Source organism: Mustela nigripes, chromosome X (genome assembly GCF_022355385.1).
Source record: "Mustela nigripes isolate SB6536 chromosome X, MUSNIG.SB6536, whole genome shotgun sequence".
NCBI classification, from domain to species: domain Eukaryota; kingdom Metazoa; phylum Chordata; class Mammalia; order Carnivora; family Mustelidae; genus Mustela; species Mustela nigripes.
In genome coordinates, this window is record NC_081575.1 from 62,677,717 (window position 1) to 62,692,078 (window position 14,362).

At 36.5% G+C, this 14,362-nt stretch overlaps 1 protein-coding gene across 2 annotated transcripts in view; it reads left to right on the forward strand.

The window, feature by feature from the left end:
- Nucleotides 1-262: 262 nt before the first annotated feature.
- The window catches only part of CYSLTR1 (cysteinyl leukotriene receptor 1), a 42,816-nt gene continuing 28,716 nt past the window's right edge, over nt 263-14,362 (forward strand). For both annotated transcript variants that reach the window (XM_059384558.1, XM_059384560.1), the window contains exon 1: nt 263-439. The gene's annotated coding sequence lies outside the window, so the exon portion shown is untranslated. The remainder of the gene's footprint in view (nt 440-14,362) is intronic.

Here is a 14,362-nt window from a genome sequence, read left to right on the forward strand (position 1 = left end):
TTCTGTTGCTGGAGCTACATGTAAAAGATTATTTATATACACAACAACTTGCAAGTATCCAGTTTCTACTCTTCTTCCCTCTCCCTGCTTTCCCCTCCCCCACTTTGCACCAGAGAAGCCAAATTTAGGCATGCTTTACAGTTTGAGGACTAATCTGAAAGAGGAAGAAGAATCTGTATACATTGGCTAGCATATATGCCCTGCCCTCTTTCTTCCTGAAAATCGTAGCAACCCATCTTTTCAAAGAAGCTTGCGTAAACAGGCACCCTGTAAACGGAGTGTGCTTTCAAGACCCTTCAGGGTATTCAGATTCACTATGCAGCTCACCAAGACGGTTAGCTCTCCAAGGGACGAATAGATTGGATTTAATGAAGACTTGGAGTGTGCTTCTGAGAATAAATGCAAAAGGACCCCGAACTGTCAATCTTGAAGGCAAAAGGTAACATTTGATATTTCGTGCTATTACTAAAACAGTATGTAGTAAAATTGTGCTGTTAAGACATTTTAGCCAATTCCTAGAAGTTTGGGATTATTAATCTGCTTTGCCTGTTTTAAAATGAAGCTACTACTATGAATTCTTTCTCATTTATTTATTGGCTAGATATCTGATAACTAGTCAGTCTGTCAACAAGTATTGCTAAGTGCTTCTGCTAGGAGCTCAATGTGGCAAAATACAGAGGAGACACTACCCAAGCCTCCAGCTCCTTTGCAATTAAATTAGAAATAGAAGACATAGTTTAAAATCTTCTTTTAAGGACTCAATGAGGTTTCTCTAATCTGTAGTGGCAGTTTCTTTCATTTATGGGAAGAAAATAGAAACTGATAAAAGTAAAATACTGAAGAATGACCTGGTATATTTACAGAGTAGTTTCACATTCATTATCCCATTTGAACTTCTCAACATCCAGCATTTTAGACAGGGTGAGAGTTACTATCCCTATTTTGCAAATAAAGAAATAGATGCAGAGGCATTAACAAATTTGCTAACAAACAGCATACAACTAGAAATTGACAAGTTCTGACTAGCCACTGCAAGTAGGAAGTTCTCACAACTATAAGTGACCATCATGGAATTGCATGATCTATTTAGTAACATAGACATATCTGACATAGACAAGGTTTACATGGAGCCAACACTTCATACATTTAAATCAAAATCTTGGTCAGAAGCATAATTCTATTTAGCAGCAAATAACCTGTTTTCAAGGGTAAACAAATAAAATGAAAAAAAAAAAACCCTTAAATCTAGTAGCTCTGCCTTTCAGTGCTCTGATTCTTTTGAAGGCTACAAAGAAGCCATGACATCATATATTTATCAACTGATTATTGTAAAACAAAATGTAAGTAAACTGGGACTTGGGACTGCAGCATGTTTCAGATATATTAGTGAAATTTGCTCCTAGATAATTTTAAGCTTATAGTATCTATTGCAATCATTAAAAAATATTTTCTATTTTTGTTTTACTATTAATTGCCCAATTAGAACTAAAAGTGGTCTCTGTTTACATAGCAAATAAATGACCTCACGTATTATGTTTATATTTTTAATACACCCTTAATAAAAACTGCTCCCTGGGCCCCCATAATATTTAAATGACTGCACTAGCTGATTAGTTTCTGCAAATGTCATGAATCACCCTGGGAGTCAGTGAACCCAAACAGAATAGGTTAAAGAAAGTCGATTGAGTCCATTCCAAATTCAGCATTTTGGTGTCTTCCTCACCCAGAAACATCAATTTCATTTTTTACTACTTTTCTCTCTTACCCTTAATCAAAGTTTTGATATATTTAGGAAGTACTAATCTGGGATAAAAGCGAGATTCTTCCATGATGCAGAAAATTATAAATTTGCCTTTGCAGGATCACTGGCTGATAATAAGGGATTAAAGGGATGACACTGACCCTTAAGAAATATATCTAATCTTATTTGATGCCATGAAAGCGATCATTATCTCTTAAATACCATAGCTCTGCATGGACCTCTACCTTGATCTTTTTTTTATTTCTTATGTTCTCATTAAAATATCTCAAATCTGCTATAATCTGTTAAACAAGTGTCAGTTAAGTTCAAAACATTATGTAGCACAAAGGTAAGATGTAGTTCCTGCCCTTGAGGAATTTACAATATTGGAGGGCATACAAGACCTACAGAACATAAAAATATGAGACAGTAAACCAACGTTATGTGGTTTTTTGGGAGTTTTTTGTTTTTATTTTAAAGATTGTATTTATTTATTTGTCAGAGAAAGAGAAAGAGCATGACCTGAGCAGAAGGCAGATGCTTAACTGACTGAGCCACACAGGTGTTCCACAATGTCATGTTTTTCATGGTAAAGGAGTTTATGGAAAAAAGAGAGCAATGAGCAGGCTGAATGAAGAAGGCTTAATAGAGGAGATAAAATGAGATAGGCCTAAAAGAATATCTAGGATATGGGACCATGCTTAGCAAACTTTCTGTGCACATAGTAAGTGATGAATATATGTTGTTTGAATTCAATTGTAGTCACAGAAATAATGTCAGAAATATATAGTATCAAGAATGAATTTGACACCTGCAGTGATTTTGACACCTACAGGGTACACACCAAAGAGCCCAATCTGACTAGGGTAAAGGGATTGAGTTGAAGAGTCATAGAAAATCAATTTGGATAGAAATTTAAGACCAAACTATTAGGCACTGAATTCCAGGCACTTTTAAATAGGGAATCTATCAGGAAATTTTGAATAAATGAGAATATGATAGAAAAATGTTTTTAGTAGATGAATCTGGTAGGGTTTCATAGGCCTGACTACATTTGAAAAAACTGGAACTGGAAAAGCTCATGTAAAGTGTAAAAATTAATGGAGCTATAAGCTAGTTTGGTGGCAGTAGAAATGGAATGAAGAAAAACTCAATGAGACATTTAAGAGGAATAATAGATGGAAGTTGGTGAGTGATTAGATATAGGCAGCATAGGAAAATCAGAGCTATCCCTGAGATTTTGAACCTTTGGGATCTGAACAGTGGTTTTACTACTCTTCATAGAATTAGGTAACTTGGAGATGGAAGTGGGGATTGTATGACATGATCAGTTTTTGACCTATTGAGGAGATGGCAAAAATTCCAAGAAATAATGTCTTATGATTGTTGGAAACAATGGCCCTGAATATGAGTGATGAGTAAGAGGTAGAGTCCAAAGTTAATGTGAAGAATATGACAGCCAAGGCCATAAGACTGTCTCATCTTAGAGAAAGCAAATCAAAGATGACCAAAAACTGTAACTTATGCAGGTCATACATTTTGGGTCAAGAGAAAGAAGAGATTCCTGAGAAATAAGTGCCACAGAAATATAATTCTTCTCATCAAAATATACCAAGAGTCTTGAGAGAAGGTATCAAGTTATATATTCTTTTAAACTTCCTCTTCCCAACAATAACTGGCATAGTGCTACATACATACCATGAGCACCCAATAAATATCAAGTTATTCTAATATAAATAAGCATCGAGATCTTTTGTTTCAAGTTATCTTTCAAATTGGACTCTGTCATAAACTCAGTAACAAAACAGTGGCATCTCTAAACTACCTTGCTGCATGGGTTTCAGTGGGAAGGAAACTGGGCCTGGATAACTGGGAGTTCATCCTAGATTTGCCTTTTAATCAGCTGTGTGTTCTCCAACAAGTTATTGAACATCTGTATTTCTTGGTTTCCTCACGTATCCAATGTAATAATGAGCTTATAGAGATATTTTTCAGAACTACTAAAATGATAAATATGAAATTAACTTGAAAATACAAACTACCATCCAAAAGGATTTTGTTTAAATTACATTCTAGGAAAGTAAGACACATAACAAAGTTGATTGCATGTGGAGGGAGTGTGGCCAGTTACTTTCTGCTCCAAGTACTTCACCTCTAAACAGGGACCTTATTCTAAGTAAGCATCAGCAATCTCATCCTACTTTTAGGATGACAGTAGGAGTCAACTCTCTGGTTACCACGAATTCTACTATACCTGTGCAAGTCTTAATGTGAATGCCAATTCGCTGATTTTCACTGAGAAAATGCAACTGCTAAGAAGACTAATGTACTCATAGGAGGTGGTAGTATAACCTCATCTTTACAGAAAAGACAACAAAGTAGGTCATTTAACCTGATTTGATTTTTGGTCCATTTGGTCCACTAATTCATGTTACAATACTGATGCTAATTATAATTACATTTGCTTTCAGCTGATAACTCTTTGTAGGTTGGTAGAAAAGACCACTGTTTAAAGAAGTTGTGCATTACAAAACTTATCTATCATGCTTCCTCATTCCATCCAATGCCACTCCCTCCCATCATAATTTCTCTTTTCTTTATGCCCCACCAGTTTTTCTTCAGTATTTAGGGGAGAATTAGAAAGAAAAAGCTTTAAATGTTTGGGAGAAGTTAGAGAGTTGCCTGGCAGAAATAGGGGGAAAGAGACAAAACAGAAAAGTAAACAAAGACCCTTGAGCACTTAAACAGAGTTGATTTTCTTTTTAGTGAATAAAATGTCATTATCATATTTACAGGGTTTGTAGAATCAATACATCCTGGACATTTGAACATCTACTTAAATGTAGCTAATGGAAAAGGAAAAGGAGCTGAGATCTAGACTTAGACTCCCCTAGAACATTCAGGCTTTCTTCTATTTTCTGTCAATACCTCTTTAAAAAAAAAAGGGGGAAAGAAAAATCCAGTTTGGAATCACATTTTGAAATATCTAACATGTAAGACTCACTGATATTTCTCATCTATTTCAGATTAACAGTCTTTGTTTTTATATAGAGTTGTCATGGATTTTAACATAAGTGGAATTAAGCTAACAATAGCAACACTCAGACATCTCTGACACATCTTATGTATTTATTGCAAAGTTCCTAGGAAGTTCAGGCCTCAGAAAATGTAAAAAGTTTCTTTTCCTTCTAAATTGGTTACCTATTTTGTTTAATCTGAACTTGAATTCTGATTTAAGACAAAGGCCTTCAGTAAAAAAGAGTCTCCTACAGAACAATTAACCTGCTTCTAAAACCCAGGCATCTAAATTCCAAGAAGTTAAAGGCAGGCCTCAGAGTCAGCTGCCAGCAATGACCTCAGAACTTAGGGGGTTTCCAAGTTGTTGGTAATTAGGTAGAGACTTAACAGTCATCCCTGTAAGAAAGTAGGCCCTCCAGTTAGTACTTTACAATAAATTCAAAAGTATGTAAGCTGTCTTTAACATATTTCTATCACCCAGACTAAAGGTAGAACTATCTTCCCACTGTGCATCCCCACCAACATCCAGGATAAAACATTTGAGTTCCAGTATTATGTAAAGGGACATACTGTGTCATTAGCTCTGAATGCCACATTCAGGTTCTTTTGGGGCTGAACACTTTCCTTGGTTTGGAATCCAGCTGTCTGGCAAGAGCGGCCCAATTTGATTGGTGCAATGTTCTCCTCTTAATGATAAATAAGCTATCCAAGAAAAAACATCTTAGAGTCGTCAACAATGAAGTATTGACTCTCCTGTAGTTTCTAATACCAGTGAGAATGCTGCTAAGCATTTTCATTGAAATGTCAAGTTAAAAAGTTACTTATTGTGACAGTAAGGTTATTGTGATGACAGGCAGGTCTTTCTACTCCCCTCCCCTCAATTATTTTTGACATGGGGGAAAGTCTCTGTAATCATTAGTACAAACCTGATTGTTTATAGATTAAAATCCCAGAGTGGATGTGTAGCTTTGCTCCAATTAATGACAAATCAGTCGATAAACATTTATTGCACATTTTCTATGGCACAAAACATTGTGATAGGCTAGGTTTGGGGTTCGCAGAGCTTAAGGAAAAAAAAGGCTGGACTTTTTTTTTCCTACCCTAGAGAAGTTCACAATCTACCTAGGGAGACAAGATTCCTACACATTATAAGCTAGAGGATAGTAGAATACTGACTGTGATATTATTGGTACAGGCAGTAATCATAATACAAGTTGAAAGAAGAGACATATGAGTATAGAATAGGGTGGTCAAAGTAGGTGTCAAGAAGTATAGTATGAGTAGAGAGTCATAAAAAATTACATTTTATTCTTCGGGATTGGGAGGGAGACAAACCATAAGTGACTCTTAATCTCACAAAACAAACTGAGGGTTGCTGGGGGGAGGGGGTTTGGGAGAAGGGGGTGGTATTATGGACATTGGGGAGGGTATGTGTTTTGGTGAGTGCTGTGAAGTGTGTAAACCTGGTGATTCACAGAACTGTACCCCTGGGGATAAAAATATATGTTTATAAAAAATAAAAAAATATATTAAAAAAAATTACATTTTATAATGCTTTACAGTTTACAAAGCACTTATATTTGCTGATTCTATTTATTATGCATCCATTCAATAAACACTTGTTGTAGCAGAAGATTAACAAAACATTGTTCCAGTTTATTAACTTGATGGGAGAATTCCCTTCACAGTGTGTATGTGTGTGTATAAATATCAATACCACATTGTACACTTTAAATATCTTCTGATTTTGTCAATTATACCTCAGTAAAGCTGGGAGGAAATTGTCTCTCACTTCCTTGAGCTTATCTTTATAGGATAAACAGCACAACACACTTTTTCCATTTGACAGTAATAGGATACATGGAGAATAGCAAAAACAGCACTGGGGAGTTGGCCAAATAAAAGTAGGGCCCCACTGAACCGTATTTTCATGAAAATTAAGCTTTCTGGATCTTGCTGCTGCTCAGAGAAGTATCTGTCTCAGAAGAGTGAGCCCTAAGTCCCAACCTCCCCCACTTCCTCTTCTGCTGTGGCCCTGCCCTCATCACCCTGTCCTTGTTGGCAGTGTTCCAACACATGCAGACCATCCAGTGCATGCTAGCATTTACTAGAAAGGCAAAGGGAGTCTTAGAGGAGGTTTCAAACTTAATTCAATCATAATACTACATCCAAATGCTGATTTGATCTTTCTGTCTCTCCTGTTGGCTGAATTCAAAAACATTCATTATCAGACACATCCTTGGGCCTCTGGATTCCAATCAATCTCTGACCTAGACCACTTTTGAACTGTCCTTCAGCCCCAACAAGCTACATTTTTTTTAATTTAAATTCAGTTATCCAAAGTATAGTACATCATTAGTCTTTAATAAAATATTTTGCTTTTTTTGTTTTAAGGCCTTTGTCTTCTGTCCCTTTCTAAATGTGTGGATTCATTTGCCCCACCTCCTTTACTTTCTTCTCCAGTGATTTGTTGTGTTTATCCACAAGTCATAGTCCCCTATACTATTATTTAGTTTTTCAGGTTTCTTTTTAATAGACTTTACCCTGCTAGTGGAGTCCATATTTCACTTCTATTTTATGCCATTATCTAGATTCCTGCACAATAAAGCCTGTACTTCCACACCAAAAACTTGCTTCTTCTTCCACCTCCTCAGGCACACAACTTGGGGAAGTAAGGCAATGTCTTGCTCAAAAGCACCCAATACCACACAATTATTCTTCCAAAGTTGCTCAGTTACCAGGGGAAGAGAACAAAACTGTATGATGTAGACTCACTGTCATTAATAGGGTCACTGTCTAAATGGATATGAGAGACATGTAATCAAAAAGAGTGATTACAGTGATTATTTACAGTAATAAAGAAGGCAATAGAACCACAAGCAAGGGAACATTTATAAAAAATAGCACCTTCAACTTGAATTGTGAAGTATAAGTAGAAATTTGCCAAGCTCACCTCTTTGACTATGTAAGGGTGAAAAAGGATACATAGTTTGAGTATCTTCAGATAGACAAGGCATGATGAGACAGAGACCCTGATATAAATTGATAGGAGAATGCCAGGAGACACTGCAATATAAGAATCAAGAGAACTTTGGGTTCACACATGAGGAATGAGATCAGGGAAGATCAAATATGACTACCTTCATCATAGTTGCCAAATAACTGCAAGACATTTAATGTCAATTTAAAAAAAAAAAAAACAGAAAAGTCAGTTGGAACAGTTGATTTGGGAGAGAAGATAGTATATGTGTCTTTAATCATGTTGAAACTGAGGAAAAAGCATTAAGATCCAAGAAAAGAAATCTTATAGGCAGTTGAAAATGAGACTAAAGTTCAGGTGAGTGGTTTGTGGCTGAGACAGAGATTTGAGTCATCCACATGAAAGTGATCTTTTTAAACCATGGGAGTTGGTAGTTTTTCAAGGGAAAGAGAGAAGCAAAGAGCTAAACACCAAAACACCAAACATTTGCATTTCACAGATCTTAGATATACTTAACAACTTCCATTGGCTATCTGAAAAACCGTCATTGATGAAGGGAGACCAAAAAGAAGAGTAGCAGTGTAGTAACAGAACTGGACTGAAAGTTGTAATGCCTGGGTTCTAGTTCTAGTTCCAGCCCTGTCATTCTAGAGAAATTATTCATATTAATTAGATCTGCTCTTTGTCCTCAAAAAAGTCCATAATTTGGTAGTAGAGATTATGTAAATACACAAATTAATATAAGAAAAAGTTAAAAAGGTAGAAATACAAAATTGAATTCCGCAGTTGAACCATTGGCCACTGTGGTCAAATGTTCTCTAAGGTTCTAACATCCTGAGAATACCCTGTACTTCCTCCCTTCTAATTTTTCCTTCCACATCTAACCTATCTACTAACCCTCTCCTAACTGTGCCCTCTAGAACCTCATTTTTCATTATAAGTTCCCCTATATCCTAAATCTCTTCAAATAATTCTCCCACCACATCATTGCTTTATGTGAAACCTGATCCTCCCCCATCAAAAGTAAGCTGCTTATTTTTCTACATCCTATCTACTTTGAGACCTAGAGAGTCTGTTGGATGTCTCTTGGCTTCCTGGTGCCACATTAAACTCTTCTACCATAATATGAAAGCCACTCACCTATGCCACCCTTTAATCTTCCTTATTAATATCACCATCTATTGACCTCTTGATTATTTTTCTCTAGCTCACTGAATAATGTAGCATTTGGCTTGTGATCTCCCTCTCTACCTCAAACCCTTCTATCACCTTCATCTTCCATGTAAACAACCAACCTAATACACTGACTTCAAATTACTTGACTTCCTTATCTAGAGCAACCATTCGCATTCCACCTTGCCTACTCATTTCATGGCCACACTTGGAGCCTCATTTATTATCACACAATGAGATCTTAAACTCCAGTGTACCACATTCTGACCACAGACTCCTAGACTTTCAGTTCTATCACATCCTTATTGCCACTACACCACTTCTTTTTTTTTTAAGATTTTATTTATTTATTTGACAGAGAGAAAGACACAGCAAGAGAGGGAACACCACCAAGGGGAGTAGGAGAGGGAGAGGCAGGTTTCCTGCTGAGTAGGGAGCCCACCAAATGTGGAGCTCAAACTCAGGAGCCTGGAATCATGACCCGGCCCAACGCAGATGCTTAATGACTGAGCCACACAGATGCCCCACCACTACACCACTTCTTAAATTTCAGTAAATCTTCTAGTCCCTTGGTCACTCCATTTTCTCCCAATCTGTTAAAACTTCTTCACAGTTTCACTGTTAACCACTCTTTTAGCAGCAGCATCTTTCAACTTTCTTACCTTACTGTCCTTCCATAAATTTGCCCTATTACTCCCAATCTTATATCAATGTAAGCATTTATAATCTTTTTCTCTCCTAAATCCAGGCTGTTGATAAATCCCAAGCTGGAGTAAATCACACAGTTGTGCAGACTGGGTCCATTAAAAACTCACACTCTCCAATTTCTCTTGGGCCTTCAGTCTCTTCTTGGTCATATTTCTGTCCCATTTCCCAGAACTACCATTCAAACCTTCACTAACTTTCAGAGAACCTGACCCTGAGTGAAGCCCTCTATTTCTCACCAGACATTATTATTTTTTTTATTTTACCAAGAAAATTAAACCTCTTGGGATGATTAACCTATATCTTTTCTGCTCCACTTCCTCTTTCATTTACATGTCAGTATTGTCAGTATTTTTTCTCACTCTGCACCTTCTAATAGCTCCCTACTCCCTAGAGCATAAACTTGAATTCTCCAGAATAGTATACAAGGTTTTTAATGACCTAGCTCCTGTACTTCTCTCCAACTTGTTTTAAACCCCATAGTCCAATAACATACAGATAAGTACACCCAAACATGCACACCTGCACACACTTTTATCTTACATTTCATCCCTATCACATATTTACTTTTCCTTACACATGTCAATTTCTCATCTCCAACCCTTTGCTTATTCTACTTTCTTCCCCTGCTGAAAAAGATTTTTCCACCTGCCATACTATTCTATATTTTATAAAACCTTTACTGACATGCATGCACCATTTATATTCCCATTCTATGTCCCTTATAAATTTCTATTAGTGCAGCTGTAATGGTGCAGTGAATTAAATTGTTAACACATCTGTGTCTCCCTCTAGTGGAGTGTAAACTTTTAATGGACAGAGTTTGTATCTTATTTTCCAAAGGTCTAGCACAGAACTGACGTATAGTAAGTGGCTTATATATCCCTTTTATTTTTTTTAAAGATTTTATTTATTTATTTGACAGACAGAGATCACAAGTAGGCAGAGAGGCAGGCAGAGAGAGGAGGAAGCAGGCTCCCCGCTGAGCAGAGGGCCCGATGCCGGGCTCGATCCCAGGACCCTGGGATCATGACCCGAACCGAAGGCAGAGATTTAACCCACTGAGCCACCCAGGTACCCCTATATATCCCTTTTAATATGACCAACATATCGCAGTAGTACAGAGGATCACGAAATTTTAAGGGAGAGATGATGTAAGAGATGGTCACTTATTTGTGGAGCATAATAAATAGCATGGAGGACAAGGGGTGTTAGAGAGGAGAAGGGAGTTGGGAGAAATTGGAAGGGGAGGTGAACCATGAGAGGCTATGGACTCCAAAAAACAATCTGAGGGGTTTGAAGTGGCGTGGGGGTGGGAGGTTGGGGTACCGGGTGGTGGGTATTATGGAGGGCACAGATTGCATGGAGCACTGGGTGTGGTGAAAAAATAATGAATACTGTTTTTCTGAAAATAAATTAATTAATTTATAAAAAAAAAAAAGATGGTCTTAAAGATGGCTAAAATTACATCTGATAGCAATGAGGAAAAAGAGCATATCAGACAACAAAATGGCCTGAGCAAAGGAAAGGAGGGTGAGGAAGTAACTCTCACTAACACCATCTTAATCATATATTCTGTCAAGCAGAATACAAAGAAGATAGTTTCCTAGACAAAAAAAAAAAACAAAAAGCAACAACAACAACAAAAAAAAAGAAAAAAACACACCTAACCCAGCCCTACAAGAAACACTAAAGGGGAGTCTTTGAATGGGAAAGAAAGACAAAAAGCAAAAAAGACTCTAAGGAAAAGAGAAAATCTCCAGAAACAACAACAAAACAATTAATAAAATGGCACTAAATTCATATCTATCAGTAATCACTCTGAATGAAAATGGACTATATGCTCCAATCAAAATAAAAAAGACATAGAGTGTTAAGATGGAATAAAAAAAAAATGAAGACCCATCTATATGCTGCCTACAAGAGACTCATTTTAGACCTAGAGACACTTACAGATTGAAAAAAAGAGGATGGAGAAACATTTATCTTGCAAATGGACATCAAAAGAAAACCAGAGTAGCAATACTTATCTGACAAAATACATTTTAGCCAAAGACTGTAAGAAGAGATGAAGAAGGCACTGTAATAAAATAAACAGATCTATCCAACAAGATCTTATAATTGTAAGTATCTATGCCCTGAAGTTGGGAGAACCCAAATATGTAAAACAATTAATAATAAACATAAAGGAACTCATTGATAATAATACAATTAGAGTACAGGACTTGAACACTCCACTTACAGCAATACAGAATATCTAGCATAAAATCAACAAGGAAACAATGGCTTTGAGTGACATACTGGACCAGATAGACTTAACAGATACACTCAGAACATTTCATCCTAAAGTAGCAGAACACATTCTTTTTAAGTGCACATGGGACATTCTTAACAAGAGACCACATACTGGGTCACAAATCAGGCTTCAACAAGTAAAAAAGATGGAGATTTATACAATGCATATTTTCCAACCACAATGTTATGAAACTTGAAGTCAACCACAAGAAAAATTTGGAAAGACCACAGATACATGGAGACTAAGGAACATCCTACTAAAGAATGAATGGGTCAACTAGAATAGAAAGTAACAAATAAAAAATATGTGGAAAAAATGAAAACATGATGGTACAAAACCTTTGAAATGCACCAAAAGCAGTCAGAGGGAAATATATAGCTATACAGACCTACCTCAAGAAACAAGAAAAATATCAAATACACAACCTAAGCATACACCTAAAGGAGCTGGGAAAAGAATAAAAAATATAAAAAGAATTTTTAAAAGATCCTAAAACCAGAAGAAGGGAAATAACAAAGATTAGAGCAGAAATAAATTATATAGAAACAACAAGTAGAACACAACAACGAAACCAGGACCTGGTGGTTCTTCTTAAGGATTAATAAAATTGACAAGCTTCTAGCCAGGTTTATCAAAAAGAAAAAAGAGAAAGGACCCAAATAAATAAAATAATGAATAAGAGAAGAGAGACCACAACCAACACCAAGGAAATACAGACAATTATAAGAGAATATTATCAGCATACTGATAATCACCAAAGAAATTGAATCAGTAATTTAAAAATCTCCCATAAAACAAAAGTGCAGAGCCAGATGGTTTCCCAAGGGAATTCTACCATACATTTAAAGAAGAGTTAATACTTATTCTTCCAAATAGTTCCAAAAAATAGAAATGGAAGAAAAATTTCCAATCTCCTTCTATGAGGTCAGCATTACCTTGATTACAAAACCAAAGACCCCACTAAAATGAGAATTACAGGCCAGTATCCCTCGTGAACATGGATGCAAAAATTCTCAACAAAATACTAGCAAATTGAGTCCAACAGTACATTAAAAGAATTATTAAAAAAAGAAGAATTATTCACCACAATCAAGTGGGATTTATTCCTGGGCTGCAAGCATGCTTCAATATTCACAAATCAATCAAAGAGATACACCACATTAATAAAAGAAAGGATAAGAAACATATGATCCTCTCAATAGACATAGAAAAAGCATTAGATGAAGTACAGCATTTATTCTTTTTTTTAAATTTTATTTATTTATTTGACAGAGATCACAAGTCGGCAGAGAGACAGGTGGAGGGTGGGGGGACACAGGCTCCCCGTGGAGCAGGGAGCCTGATGCGGGGCTCAATCCTAGAACCCTGAGATCATGACCTGAGCTGAAGGCAGAGACTTTAACCCACTGAGCCACCCAGGTGCCCCCACCCAGGTGCCCCCAGCATTTATTCTTGATAAACTTCCCCAATAGAGTAGAGATAGAGGGAACATATGTCAACATCATAAAGACCACAGATGAAAGAGCCACAGCTAGTATCATCCTTAATGGGGAAAAACTTGGACTTTTTACACTGTGGTGACAAACAAGACAAGGATGTCCACTCTCACCTTTATTAGTTGACATAGCACTGGAAGGCCTAACCTCAGCAATCAGACAACAAAAAGAAATAAAAGGCATCCAAATTGGCAAGGAAGAAGTCCAACAGTCACTATTTTCAGACAACATGATTCTCAATGTAGAAAACCTGAAAGACTCCACCAAAAAAATATTAGAACTGAGACACAAATTCAGCAAAGTCATAGGATACAAAATCAACATACGGAAAACCGTTGCATTTCTACATAGCAATAATGAAGGAGCAGAAAGAGAAATCAAAGAATTGATCCCATTTACAATTGCAACAAAAACCAAGAGATATTTAGGATTAAATCTAACAAAAGAGGTAAAAGACCTGTACTGAAAGCTTTAGAACACTATGAAAGAATTTCCATTTTTTTGTGTGTTTATCTTCAATTTCTTTCATAACAAAGAAATGGAAAAACATTCCATTCTCATGGATTGGAACAACAAATATTGTACAAATGTCTATACGATTCAATCTACACATTTAATGCAGTCTCTATCACAATACCACCATCACTTTTCTCAGAGCTAGAATAATCCTAAAATTTGTATGGCACCACAAAAGACTCTGAATAGCCAAAGCAATCTTGAAAAAGAAAAGTAAAGCTGGAGGTATGATAATTCTGGACTTCACATTATATTACAAAGCTGCTGTCATCAAGACAGTATGGTACTGATGGCCCTTCTTTTCACGATGTCGTACCATACTGTCTTGATGACAGCAGCTTTGTAATATCATGTACCCCAATGTTTATAGCAGCAATGGCCACGGTCGCCAAACTATGGAAAGAACCAAGATGCCCTTCAATGGATGAATGGATAAG